This window comes from Leiobunum rupestre, chromosome 4 (genome assembly GCF_980474605.1).
Source record: "Leiobunum rupestre chromosome 4, qqLeiRupe1.1.hap1, whole genome shotgun sequence".
Taxonomy (NCBI): domain Eukaryota; kingdom Metazoa; phylum Arthropoda; class Arachnida; order Opiliones; family Sclerosomatidae; genus Leiobunum; species Leiobunum rupestre.
In genome coordinates this window covers 35888002-35902535 of record NC_143387.1, presented here as the reverse complement: position 1 = coordinate 35902535, position 14534 = coordinate 35888002, and positions in this window count along the sequence as shown.

The window sequence follows — 14534 nt, the reverse complement described above, 5'->3', positions numbered from 1 at the left end:
CCGCTTAAAAGCCACCTTAGAATTAACTATAATTTATATTTCGATCATATGCCATCCGTAGTTTTTTTAATTACTTAGGGGGAAATTCGCGAGAATTTCAGCCGATATTAATTAGCATAGTAACGCGACTAATTCGGTGTAGATTCTTAAGCGCTCTTTTTTGGCGCTGCGATGTCTGTTATTACGTTAATTGAGCTTCTCGCGGAAGAGTTGAAAGCAACGCCGCGTCCCGTAAATGGACACTTTAGTCGGTGAACACCCTTTCTAGGAGGCGTTTGCTTTTATTTCAATTAAAAACGAAAATAACAGAGGCGGCTTCCTAGACTAGATACGCCATTTAGGTTATTAATGGTCTTTAAACCCTTTTCTCGAATTAAGGAGCACTTTCTTGTCATCTTTCGTTATGGAGGTTTTTTGAACTCTTCTCTACACCATTCTCGCGGATATTCGTGGGTTGATAAAGGTTTTCTTTATACTACATCCATAATCTTCAATATTTTGATACGGTACTGAAAGCGTCAAATATTTTCAAATCCACGGTTTTGCGGTTAAATCTACACTTGTTTTTGAGATTTTACTAATATACCCGTTATTTTACAAACGCGCGCAAATCTTAAACAGTTCGCGAAATTTTTAATATTTATTATAATTTTTAGATCACTTCCTCGATATTATATTTATATAAATTATGTTAAATTGTATCATCTTTATTCTTATATTTCTTATAAATATTTGCGGAACTATTTAAAATGGCAGTTAAAAACTTTTCACATTTTTCACGATTAAAGTTTTAGATAGGCTATTCTTAAGCAAATTCTTTAATACTTCAAACGCCTTTGTTAAGTACTTTTTTTAAATGATCACGTAACATAGCAGCTGTTGGTTATGCTTTTTTTCTTCTTGAAAGGGTTTTTGATTGATTGATTGAGAGATAGAGAGAGAGAGAGCTAGTACCGGTATGTTCGATTCTCCCCTCTCTACATTGGGAATAAATTAGCGCTTGAGCATTTTCCATTTTCAACCAATTTGTCCGTTGAATAGTGGCGAGATCTTTCGTAACAGTCAGCTGAATATGCTCCTTCGAAAAGATTTGAATAGCGGGAGGGAAAACAAAACATAGAACCCAGATACGCAACGGAGCGCGTTCGCCGCAAATCGCAAATGACATTGTTTCTAATGTTATTTATTAATTGGCTAATACTTTATTCATTGGGGCACGCCTCTTGTCTGCTTAATGTTGCTCGAATCAGTGGGCCACGGTCGAAATTAACGTTGAAAACAGCCGAGTTTCGTAAGTCGCGGAATTAAAATGGCCATCGATTAATCTACCCACACGGGCGCGCTTCACATTCAAATTGGCCGGATACAGGCCTCGCGATGAGAGGAATTAACGTTGACTCGTTGGAGTACTCAATAACGACAAGTGGTTTTACCTCGAAAAGTTCGATATTTTGAATTTTTGATGTGTAATAATGAATTCGAGTATACGTAAGAATACGCGACCGTTTTCGATTTTTCCTGACACTCTTTTGTACAGAAGATCGCCATCTATTGGCGGAAATAACTCCCTTCTCCGGGGCATTTAGTGTAGGACAAAAAGACAGTAAAGGTATTTTCCAAGATGACGTCACAGTGTAACCTAAATGTTCTTACGAATAATTCGTAAAAGTGTTATTTTGTTCCGTTACCCCAGCGGTTGGCAAAAGGTGTTCCGCGGAACCCTGCATGGGGTTCCCCGGAAGGGTCACAGGGGTTCCGAGAATTCGCAGCGCGGCCATCTTTGTTTGTTTCCAGAATCTTTTAAGATAAGTAAAAAAAATCAGTTGGGGTTCTGGCAGAATTAGGTGGATCATTTAGGGTTCCATAGAAAAAAAATTGGGAACCGCTGCATTAGAAAACCATATTTGAAGCAGCAGACGAGTTTCTATAGTTCAATTCAGTCCAATCAGATGTTTTTTCCCCCTATTTACAGCGCCAGAACTGTAAGAGTTGTCGGCTTATATTTCGTTCAAAAGTGGACCCCATTTTTGACTTTGAAAAATGTTATGTAAGGGTGATCAATGCCTAAGTTACAAAACCGAACGCGAATTTGTATTTTTTGGGTTTTTGAAATAGCTTTTCACCCTTGGATTTTGCTGAAGATATTCAAAATTTGCCAATTTTCTTTAAATATTTGTAAAACGTTTTGCGAAATTATAAATTTATTTTAATATTTAAATATTTTTTATTTATGAAATTTGATTTTTTTAGAAACCTGGTTTTGGATTTAAGTTAGTGAAGTGGCCTTACGTCAGTGGCGTAGACAAGGGGGGTTTCCGGGTCCCGACCCCCCCTTGGGCCTACCTTTGACTGTACTAAATTTCCACCCCTTCTCGTCCCCCTCTTAATATTCACAAATTTCGAACCCCCCCCCTTGACGAATATCTGGCTACGCCACTGCCTTACGTGCCATGGTCCCTAAAAGCTAACTTCAAGCTAGGTTTAAAACCGATTTGAGAGAAATGAATTTTAAATGAAAAGTATGTTAATAGTTAATTTTAAAGGAAACCGAAAAACACGGGGGAAAACCCCTTTAAAAAGTAAGGAGATAACTTGCAAACTCTATGCAGAAGGAGTAGTTCTGAGTTTTGCACCCAGTGCCACAAGTTGGGATCAAACCCGGCTCCTCTTGCTGCGAGGTGAAAGCGCTAACCACTCCGCCACCCCACTCAAATTCGTAAAATGAAATCATTCTGAGAACCATTTCTTCAATGATTGGACGGTCACTTTTGGTTTTAATAGAAATCGTCATTGTTGTTTAAAATGTAAATTAATTGTCAATTTAATATTCTACATTGGCTGGCGGGAATGATGGTAATTCAACTTCGACCACATTTCCGCCAGGCAAATTGCCTTGTCCTTTAATCGATTCCAATAATAAGATACGCTCCGTCATTTTGTTAAAATAATCTTCCAAATGATTTCGACGTGCGGTCATCAAAGATTGAAATGACTCTATTCGCGATTATCAGCGTTTCTTTAAATCAATGATGAATATGTCGGAATGATGTATCCGGAATACAAAACGTGAATCAGAAATGATATATCTAGATGACTGAATCCCCGAGGAACGTTAAAGAGTACACGCCTGAAAATTTAAATCGAAATTTGCCGAACCCGGCCCATAGATATCTTGATATCATTACGAAAATAGGGATTTGAGCGGAAAGGCGTTGTTACATAAGGACTTCTTTCGCCTTCTTAAAAAAGTTTAACGGAAAAATATGAAAATTTCATCTACAAGCGAGATGTCGTAAAAATAATTAAAAAAAATTCCCTTCATTTGCATTTGAGTGATTGAAATTTGTGAGCGTCGCGTCACTTGGAAAACCCTTTGAAGTCTGACGAATTGGAATTTTATGCAAAGGCGCGCCCCGAAAAAGTAGCCGGAAAAATAGTCCGCTAAGTACACCCGAAAGCGATAATTGAGACATTCAAATCATTAGAATTCGTCGCCTATTTAGTATTTCTACGAGTGTTATATCTATTTGTAAAACTAATTGTTCGATTTTTAATTTACTTTGCTTTCGGTGGTATTAGCGTACGAATATATTTAAGTGTCTTAATTTTTAATACTTAATATTCATATCAAAATTGATATCGGGGTAATTTTTACTAAAACTGTGTTGACTACTAAATTCTATTAAAGGCTATGGATGAATTCATACGCTCTCTGGTGGGAAAGCTTATGGAAGCATAGTCGAAGGTAGCCTTTCCCATTAAAAACAATTTTTAATTTAATATTAATAATAATCCGCTAGGCTAATACCCAAGGCACCACCCTAGGCCAAACAGGTGGCCGGGTTACAATGCGTAGGTGGGTGGGGGCAAGCCCTTCATGCCACGCGAGCAAACAGCTCCCTACACTCACTATTACCGTTAACCTCTACAAGCTATTATGGAAAGGGGAAATCGAATAACTAGGGGGAAAACCTCTTTAGTCAGTGGGGAGAGAACTTGCAAACTCAACGCAGTTGGAGAAGTTCCGAGTTTTGCACCCATTGCCACAAGCTGGGATCAAACTCGGCTCCTCTTGCTGCGAGGCGAAAGCGCTAACCACCCTGCCTATGGTTAAAAATAATAATAATCAGCTAGGCTAATACCCAAGGCACCACCCTAGGCCTAAGTCATAGAGTGACTTTTAAAGCCTTAAATTCAGGTGGCCGGGTTACAATGCGTAGGAGGGTGGTGGCAAGCCCTGCATGCCACGCGAGCCAACAGCTCCCTACACTAACTATTACCGTTAACCTCAACAAGTTTTTATGGAAGGGGAAACCAAAGCCCAAAAAGTATTTTGAATCTAACCCTAATCAAACTGTTATGGTAATTGCAACCAGGCGCGACCCACCAATGGTAAATTCCATTTTGACCTAAGCCCTAGCCGACTATACCAAGCTTCCGTGCCTGAAGTTCGCGAACCAAGTCACCAAATGAGTAGCACTTACAGACGGTTATAATAAAAACTTAAGGACACAAACAAAGCTTCAGTAAGAAGAATCCCCGAATATCAAAGTCAGACGACATACAGATGTTATAGTATAAGTGTATAATATTGTTACCTAAGCGTGACACTTCCTATTCTTCAGATGCAAAAGTTTTACTGAGAGCTATTCACAAGACAGACTGCATTACGGGCTTCGTCGCGGTTTTGTGTCCGCTTGCTAACGCGTAACACGTAGCCTTTGACAGCGCCTCGCTAGGGGGAGATTTTCTTCTTGTGATGACGTCACTCCGTTACTAGCTCTTAGTAAAATATTCCTCAAAGTGAGATCTTATGTAACAATATTATAGGCTTATGGTTATAGTAACGCGTGCAATGACGTCAGACTCGGATTTAAGGCGGAGTTTAGCAGTACCGGGTGCTGCCGCTAGCTAGCGCTAAACGACATTCTGGACGCGAAAATTTAAACGTTTGGCGGTTAATTTAAAAATTATTTTATAATATTTTTGTTATAAACCAATATTTTGGAATCTGGAAACTTCATTTCGTATTTAATTAAAAATTATAATAAAAATGTAATAAAATATTGCAAGAATAACGTTTTAACCAAATATCAAACTAATAAAGGTCTTTGTTTAAAGAACCCAAATTATTTGATCACGAAAGTTATCCGCTGTTTTCCTTCGTAGGCAAATTGAATTACTTATCGATTTTAATTACGTATCCGATAACTGAGGTGAGCGAATGTTAATTAAGAGTATGAAACCAAAGATCCTTCAAAGAGTCGGAGGAAATAAAGCTTGCCATCCCAGGAGGCCACGAGAAAGTTAGGCTTCGGTTCCTTCTGGATTCGGGTAATGAAGTTGTCAGGGTGATAGTAAAGACGCGCGTTGTCATGACGACGGCGCAAGATCCTATATTAAGCGGTCCGTGACTCCCCGCTAATTTGTCCGAAGACGAATCGTTCCCTCCTCGACTAAATTGGATACTTTTCGTTGTCCACTACGAGAAGATCATTCCGAGAAAGTGAGCCGTTAATCACCAGATGGCGTGATATCCGCCCCCACGCGCGGTTACGTACGCGTGGCCCTCTGTAGTCGTTCGCGTCCTTTACACCGGGAGTATTTTACCTTCGAGCTTTAATAAACTTCCATTACTCTCGCGTTTCAACCTTCTGGCTAAAGAGATATTCAAAAACTATCCCTTTCCAGCTTTTCCCGTTTCTCATGACCCATTTTTCGGCCTCGGAGACGAGTCCCGCCATCTGTGTTCTAAAAAGACAACTATATTAATGACCCAACTTCCATTATTCGAAATTTAGTTTAAACAATAAAATTTCGATGTACGAATATTTACGTAGAAGCTCTTAACTACTAAAACAAAAATATACTGAAGAAATTAGCGAATAATATTTGGGGAAAAATAGTTAAATATTGGGTAAGTGACAAATATTGTTGAGCTTTCAATTTGGTCGAAACTATAAAGTCCAGGGGGCTGAAAAGATGGTAGTCACGTGACTTTGTGGAGAACTGTAGCGCCATCTATCCTAAGAAATACGAACTATTATTCATTTTATTTTGTTAATGGTGGTTTAAATTTTGATCGATTCGTCTAAATTATCTATTTATTATTATTATTTAAAACATTTTGTAATAGAAAAGTGCAAGTTAATTAGCTGTCTGCAGTATCTGGAAGGAATATTTTTTCTTTACCGTCGCACGGCCAACTATTTACACGAGTTACCGAATCGAAGTTGGCTGTGAAAAGGTAGTCACTTGATTTTGTTTTCCCATTTTAACAAGTAGGTTAAGACCAAATTTACTTTATAGTATCGCCTGCTATATTCAACTTTTTGGTTGAAAAGAATTCCCAAACCACAAATTTCTACCAATATTCCACTTAAATTGCTATTTATGACAAAAAATAAATAAATACATGAAATTTTCTAATTCTATACCTTCAAATTGTATTTTGGGTTGAAGAAAACAACATAATCCTAATTTGCAGAATACCGTTAGAGCCAGCGGAAAATGGCCGTATTGGGGATTAGAGAGATTGATTCAATCCGGTTTTGTAAAACAACCTCGTTTAGTCGTAGCTGTCGCGTAGAAAGACTTTAAGTAGGAGAAAAAAACCTCGGAAGTAATTAAGAGGTATTTTCTTATTGTCATTGACAAAAAGTCCCTCAGGTGGCGCCACTCTATCGCGGTGGCTGATTACATTGGTATTCAGGCTATTCGCTTTTGTTCCCTCGCACACGACGCGTGGTTTTTCCAATTCGTCATGATTTGATTTTAATTGAGGTTCCGATTCTGTAATTACCTTCGTAATAGTTATTTGCATAGCCTCGGTAGGTCCGACAATTTCACTAATCAACGAGATATATTTTAAATAAAATAAAATATATTTATACTTGGAATTAGCTATTAGAGTTTGTCGCGTTTTCGATGTGAAGTTTAAAAAAAACCATAGGTATACAAATAAGAAATTAAAAATGACTTGAAAGCAAGGTTTTCGCCGCGAATGGATTTGATAATTAATATTTCCCACGTCGTTGGAAAGGAAAACAAATTGAACCATTATAAACGTGCGTTTTCAGGGTTAGCCTTTCAATTTCCCGGAAACAATTAATTAGTTTAAATCCCGGAATCGATACTCCATTAATTCAAATTGATAGAATATATTTGCCTTAATTGAGACAGATTGAAATGTACGATGAAGTGTGATAACTTAATTTTCATCACCTTGTCTGTTTTTTATAACTTGAAAAATCGTGAAGTATTTGATAATTGGGTACAAACTATACGGGAGGCCATCGAAATCGGCGTCGAGCGCTCGCGTCGGGTAATTGTTTGTTTGAAACCGCGGTAATTTTGAGGGCAAATTGCGGTTGGCGATTACAGGCTTAAAACAGTACTTGGAAAAGTCAAGAAATTTGGATATGGGTCTAAAAATCAGGGAAAAGTCAAGGAATATTAAAAAATTACTAAAAAAAGTCAGGAAAATGTCAGGGCTATTAAAAATTACTAAACAATAATTAGGGAATTGTAAAAATTACTAAAAAAAATCAGGAAAATGTCAGGGCTATTAAAAATTACTAAACCAAAATTAGGGAATTGTAAAAATTACAAAAATAAATCAGGGAATTGTAAAATTTACTAAAAAAAATCAGGAAAATGTCAGGGCTATTAAAAATTACTAAAAAAATCAGGGAATTGTAAAAATTACAAAATAAATCAGGGAATTGTAAAATTTACTAAAAAAAATCAGGAAAATGTCAGGGCTATTAAAAATTACTAAAAAAATCAGGGAATTGTAAAAATTACAAAATAAATCAGGGAATTGTAAAATTTACTAAAAAAAATCAGGAAAATGTCAGGGCTACTAAAAATTACTAAAAAATCAGGGAATTGTAAAATTTAATAAAAAAAATCAGGAAAATGTCAAGGCTATTAAAAATTACTAAAAAAATCAGGGAATTGTAAAATTTACTAAAAAAATCAGGAAAATGTCAGGGCTATTAAAAATTACTAAAAAAATCAGGGAATTGTAAAAATTACAAAATAAATCAGGGAATTGTAAAATTTACTAAAAAAAAATCAGGAAAATGTCAGGGCTATTAAAAATTACTAAAAAAATCAGGGAATTGTAAAAATTACAAAATAAATCAGGGAATTGTAAAAATTACAAAATAAATCAGGGAATTGTAAAATTTACTAAAAAAAATCAGGAAAATGTCAGAATTACTATAAGTCTTTAAATTTTAGAAATTGTTATAAAAGTCATTGAATTTAAAAAAATTAAAAAAAAATCATGGTATTTTAAAAATTACTAAAAAAAAGTCAGGGAAATGTCAGGAAATGTTCAAAATGTATAAAAAAATTAAGGAAATGTCAGAAAATTCAAAAAATGACTAAAACAAAGTTAGGGTAATGTCATGTCAGGGAATTTAATTTTGGTTGGAAATCGGAAATCTATACTAAAATATAGAATACAAGTTGCTTATTTTAGCATAAAATAGTCAGGGAGAATGAATATGAAAAAACTGTGGCAAGCCTGGACTAGTAACGTAATTCGCATCTGCAAAACAAACTCGCATGGTAATATTTTTACCATTTTAGAACAAGTATTGTTGAAACTTAAATTAAGTCGATTCTTTGATAATTTAAACCTGTTAGAATTTACATTAAAAATATTGAAATCTATTCACGTAGTAGCATAAGTAAGATAAGAACAATAAGTATGTCAATTAGGATAATTATCGTTGAACTGATTTTTCCGAGCTATCGCGCAATTTAGGTTTAGTTCTCAGCAAAGGATTTTGGTGGCTCTAGTCGGTTAGAATCCGGCTACAATTACCAGATCAGTTGGTCTGGGATTCGGTATCTGTAATAACACGTTTCCATGTTTTCTGGAATTTTTATCGCGCTAAATATCCCAACCGAAGGCAAATTTATGTACCACAAAACACTCCAGGGAACCAAAGGCCGTTTTGTTCAGATAATAATTATGAAAAAAAAAATGAAAAATGCTCCAGGATCATTTGCGATCGGTAAACTCTCCCCCGTTTTACTTACATGACCATTTACGAAAACAAAATCCTTTTAGAAGCGCGATGGTGATCACCTCCAAGTTTACTGTATTCAATTTTCATTTATTCACAAAAGGTGTCCTAACTTTAAAGTGATAATAGTGAGATTAAGTCACCCCTCCAAAACGTGTACGGGGAACTTGTAGAAGTGTTAGCGTAGCTCCTTCAAGTTATCCCGTTGACGTTTCAAGAGGGGTGTTTTAGCCTGTCTAACATTGACACTCATCACGAGCGAATTTAGTTTAAATTTTGGAAAGTTCCAATTAAAAATAATGATGATAAGTTACGGGCACCTTCATCTACGCGTTTTCTCGTGCGGGCTTAATCCCACTAATTACCTTTTCCAAAGGTTATAAACGCGTTAGGTCATTATATTCCGTTTCCTATTGTTAATTCTCTCGTCTAGACCGTTTTCTCGTCCCAAGTAATAATTTTCGTCTCAAGTCAACTTAAGAACTGACATTAGCGAAGAAAGCCCTTTATGTTGTTAGTACATAACGGTTTGCCGTGAAAATTACCGCCGTATTAAAAGGGAAAAACAGCTATCGTACGGATAGATATATTGTCTGTCAAAAGAGCCTAACCTCAACCGGTATCAATGAGCGATATAATGAAATGGCCCATAGCGATCGGGTTGGTATTAAGCCTTGGATTCCCGCGTTCCGCCGAAAGAGAATCTTGGAGGTTGGCGAGATTCTGGAGCCCATCTTGCCGAGTCGTTTTACATTTTTACGTACGTGTTTTTTGGGCATCGAAATTATCTCGAATGCAGTCTCGTTCGCATTTATATTTTCAGAATTTTATTTTACAATGATCTGAAGAAAAATTTAACGTTCTAATTTTGCAATGACATCGATGAATTTAAGTTATTTAGTTATAGAAGTTTCTTTTTAACGAAGGAACACTTCCGCGAACGAGTAAATTAATAAAAATAAAATATATACCAGATATCACAAATAAAAATATATTTTTATTTGAATGCTTTGTCTCGTGTTAGATAGACTTGCTAGAGCAACAATACATTCTTTATGCGCTACATAAATTACAGATTTAATTATATAATTATCTAGTTCGTTCCCCGCTTATTGTTAAATGCTTAGAACAAAAACAAGGGGTGAATAGACTCTTTTGGTGACATATCGAAGGCGACCATTACAAACGTATCGAAAACGTGTACAATTACGTCGATAAGTAGCTACGAGACATTCCAAGACTCTAGATTAAAATCCGGGCTAATAATCCCTCAAATCGAAAGTGGAGCATTCTACCGGTCCGAAGTATATTTGAGCCTTTTCTCATTTCGTGTTTTGCCGAATAATCCGTCTAAGATGTCGCGTTGTCCTCGCGAGTGTCGCGTTGGGTCTCCGTCGTCATCCGAGTGCGATCGCGATCCGCGCAACAAGGAGCTCGAGCAATTAAGAACGTCAAAATACCAATGACACGAAATTACGCGCGAAAACCCTTGAGTAGTTGGCGATGGAAGGCCCGAAGACTCGAATAATCGTCATCAGTATCACCCCTATCGTCGTCAGGAAGTGAACACATCAGACTTATATCGTCATGGCGTCTCTCTAAGTCGTTTCTAAGATTTTTTCTCTCCGTCTCACTCTTTCGGTGGCAGCTAAGATACGTGGTCGCGCGCGCCTCGGGGAACAATCTGTGTCATTTTCGGGGGCCATTCTCTATCTTCTCTGTCTGTCCTCTCTAGGAGCGAATGAAGCGTGCATTGCCTCAATTGTCGAACGACTCTTTTGCCTCCGTATCGACAGTCGTCTTTTATTGTTCTTCACGGAAAATTATCCCCCTTAATCGCCGAGATGAAGAAATTAGAGAGGCACGTTTTTTTATAGACTTAATTCTTTAATTTGAGTTTCTTTATTTTTTTACATATGACGAATTTTAAGTCGGCTTATAGTTAAAAGTTTTATAGCGACTAGCTTTTCAAATTCTGAAATGTTTACTTACAATTTGCAATACTCGGTGCTTCCCAAAATACCAGAGGAAATACAACAAGTAAGTTTTTTTTTGCATTTGTTTCTTAACTATAGGCGGGTGTCGTCTGAGGAAAAGATTTGGACACGCGATCTGGTTGTCATTTTAAGACTTTTGGGGACCAATTTACGAGTGTTTGAGAAAAAGATCAGAAACATCAATTTTACTAGTTTCTCATTTGATATTTTAACTGTTGATGAAACCTAATCATTCATTACATTTGTAGTGTTAAGTATGTTACAAATACATTATTTTTAAACTTGAAACAGTTTTAAAACATTCTAGATTATTTCTGGTTACGTGTTTCGACTATCAGTAATATTAATATTTTAAATATTACATTATTAAATTTCAATAAAATAACAATATTAATTAACTATTACGTATTTACTTATCACTAAAATGAGAATATTAATATTTTAAATATTATATTACTCACTCGTCAGTAAAATAATAATATTAATTAACTATTACACATCACTAAAATGATAATATTACTATTTTAAAAATATTATACATAAATTCTCACTAAAATGATAATATTAATATTTTAAAAATCTTATACATAAATTCTCACTAAAATGATAATATTCATACTTCAAATATTAATTCTAACTAAAACGAAAATTAATACAAAAATTATATCGTTAGAATGTTAATCACCAAAAAATACGCCAGCCGATTAGGAAACATTTCCAAAGTGAATCAGCATCTTTTTTAAGCCCAATTTTAGCTCGCAGAATCTCTTTTCGGATTAATTTATTCGCTCGTAGCAGCGACTCGTTTAAATTAATGTGTTTTTAATTAGATCAATCCTTTTTCGCTTAAGTTCGGGAGAGAAACTAATTCATTCCATAAATTTAAATATTAAAAATACAGCCAAAGCTCGGTATTACTTACCTTTTAAATAATACAATGTATTTAAAAAAATTAAACATTATTGGACCATTAAAGTAAATCAATTGAATTTACGAATAAAATTGTGGTCAAATAAAGAACAAACTAGTTTCATTTCAAATTAAAAATATAACGGCATATTTTCATTTAAATTATTATTTGTGGAATATATAAAAAAAGTCCTTTTCCGGAAATGAAAAATGTAATAGTCGCTTTAGAACGTCTATTAAAAACACATAGTTACAAACTAATGGAATGAAACGATTTTTTCCACTTTTCTGTTTCCTGGCTACGCAAATTTTCGCGTTTATTTTTTTGAAGGAAAACAAAGGATTTTTTACAATTTTTTTCAAAGTCGAAATTCCCTGTTCCGCTTTGCAGACGAAGGGAATTTTTAAATTTGACTTCACAATTTTTCAGTCGGCGGAGAAGGCGTCGCTATCGGCCTCCTTTCGCGATTCTTCAACCCGGTTCCTTTTCGATACAAACATTGCACCCCCCCCCCCCCCCTTTAGAATTTTATAATTTTTTTTTTACTCTCTGGTCATATTCCTAATTTTTTTTCCGAAGTAAATGACTACTTGTGAGTCTGATGGCGAAAGTTAATCGAAAGGAATGTTACACGAGGAAGGAAAACCGATCTTGATCAATTGATAATGTGAAGTCGACTCGTTGTTTAATCAGAAGTCTATAATAAATATTCCATAAGTTGTTATTTTAATAATTTAAAGAGAGGTACTAGTGAAATGACATCATTCATCAGTGAATGAAAGAAAAATACTTCAGCGAAGCGCTGTCAAAATCTACACAGTGGCGTGGACATGGGGGTTATAGGGGACACGTGCCCCCCTGTGTTCAGGGGATGTACAGGTGACACGTGTCCCCCATGTGGTCAGGGGATGTACAGGGGACACGTGTCCCCCATGTGGTCAGGGGATTTACAGGGGACACGTGTCCCCCATGTGGTCAGGGGATTTACAGGGGACACGTGTCCCCCATGTGGTCAGGGGATTTACAGGGGACACGTGTCCCCCCTGTGGTCAGGGGATTTACAGGGGACACGTGTCCCCCCTGTGGTCAGGGGATTTACAGGGGACACGTGTCCCCCCTGTGGTCAGGGGATTTACAGGGGACACGTGTCCCCCATGTGGTCAGGGGATTTACAGGGGACACGTGTCCCCCCTGTGGTCAGGGGATTTACAGGGGACACGTGTCCCCCATGTGGTCAGGGGATTTACAGGGGACACGTGTCCCCCCTGTGGTGAGGGGATGTACAGGGTACACGTGTTCCCCCCTGTGGTCAGGGGATGTACAGGGGACACGTGTTCCCCCCTGTGGTCAGGGGATGTACAGGGGACACGTGTTCCCCCCTGTGGTCAGGGGATGTACAGGGGACACGTGTCACCCTGTGGTCAGGGGATTTACAGGGGACACGTGTCCCCCCTGTGGTCAGGGGATTTACAGGGGACACGTGTCCCCCCTGCGGTCAGGGGATTTACAGGGGACACGTGTCCCCCCTGCGGTCAGGGGATTTACAGGGGACACGTGTCCCCCCTGTGGTCAGGGGATTTACAGGGGACACGTGTCCCCCCTGTGGTCAGGGGATTTACAGGGGACACGTGTCCCCCCTGTGGTCAGGGGATTTACAGGGGACACGTGTCCCCCATGTGGTCAGGGGATTTACAGGGGACACGTGTCCCCCATGTGGTCAGGGGATTTACAGGGGACACGTGTCCCCCCTGTGGTCAGGGGATGTACAGGGGACACGTGTTCCCCCCTGTGGTCAGGGGATGTACAGGGTACACGTGTTCCCCCCTGTGGTCAGGGGATGTACAGGGGACACGTGTTCCCCCCTGTGGTCAGGGGATGTACAGGGGACACGTGTTCCCCCCTGTGGTCAGGGGATGTACAGGGGACACGTGTTCCCCCCTGTGGTCAGGGGATGTACAGGGGACACGTGTTACCCTGTGGTCAGGGGATTTACAGGGGACACGTGTTCCCCCCTGCGGTCAGGGGATGTACAGGGGACACGTGTTCCCCCCTGTGGTCAGGGGATGTACAGGGGTTTTTTCTTTATTTTATCAATTAATAATAAATAAATAAATAATTAATTACCAATGAACCACACAGGCTTAAATGAACTAGTGACTTGTGAAGCCAATTACCGGTGGCCGGTTAGATTGCGTAGGAGGGTGGTGGCAAGCCCTTCAAGCCAACAGCTCCATACGCTTACTATTACCGTTAACCTCAACAACGAGCTAGCTATCGAGGAGACGACATACAGCGACATTGTCTCAGTAAAATTTGTGCCTGTGGAATCTGTACTTATGGAATATGATAGAGACTCTTGGTTTAAATATTTCTAAGGTTTCGCGGAATTATTTTCAAATAAAATAGAACTTGTATATAACTGGTTGGGCTTACGTTTGTAACTTGAAAAACACCATCTTTGTATTTAATTGGTAATTATAATTTAATTTCCACTCGTCGTACGTTTACAGTATTTTGATTGGGGGGTATTGAAATATATTAAATACGAGTTATTATTGCGCAATAATAATAATTTTGAAAGAT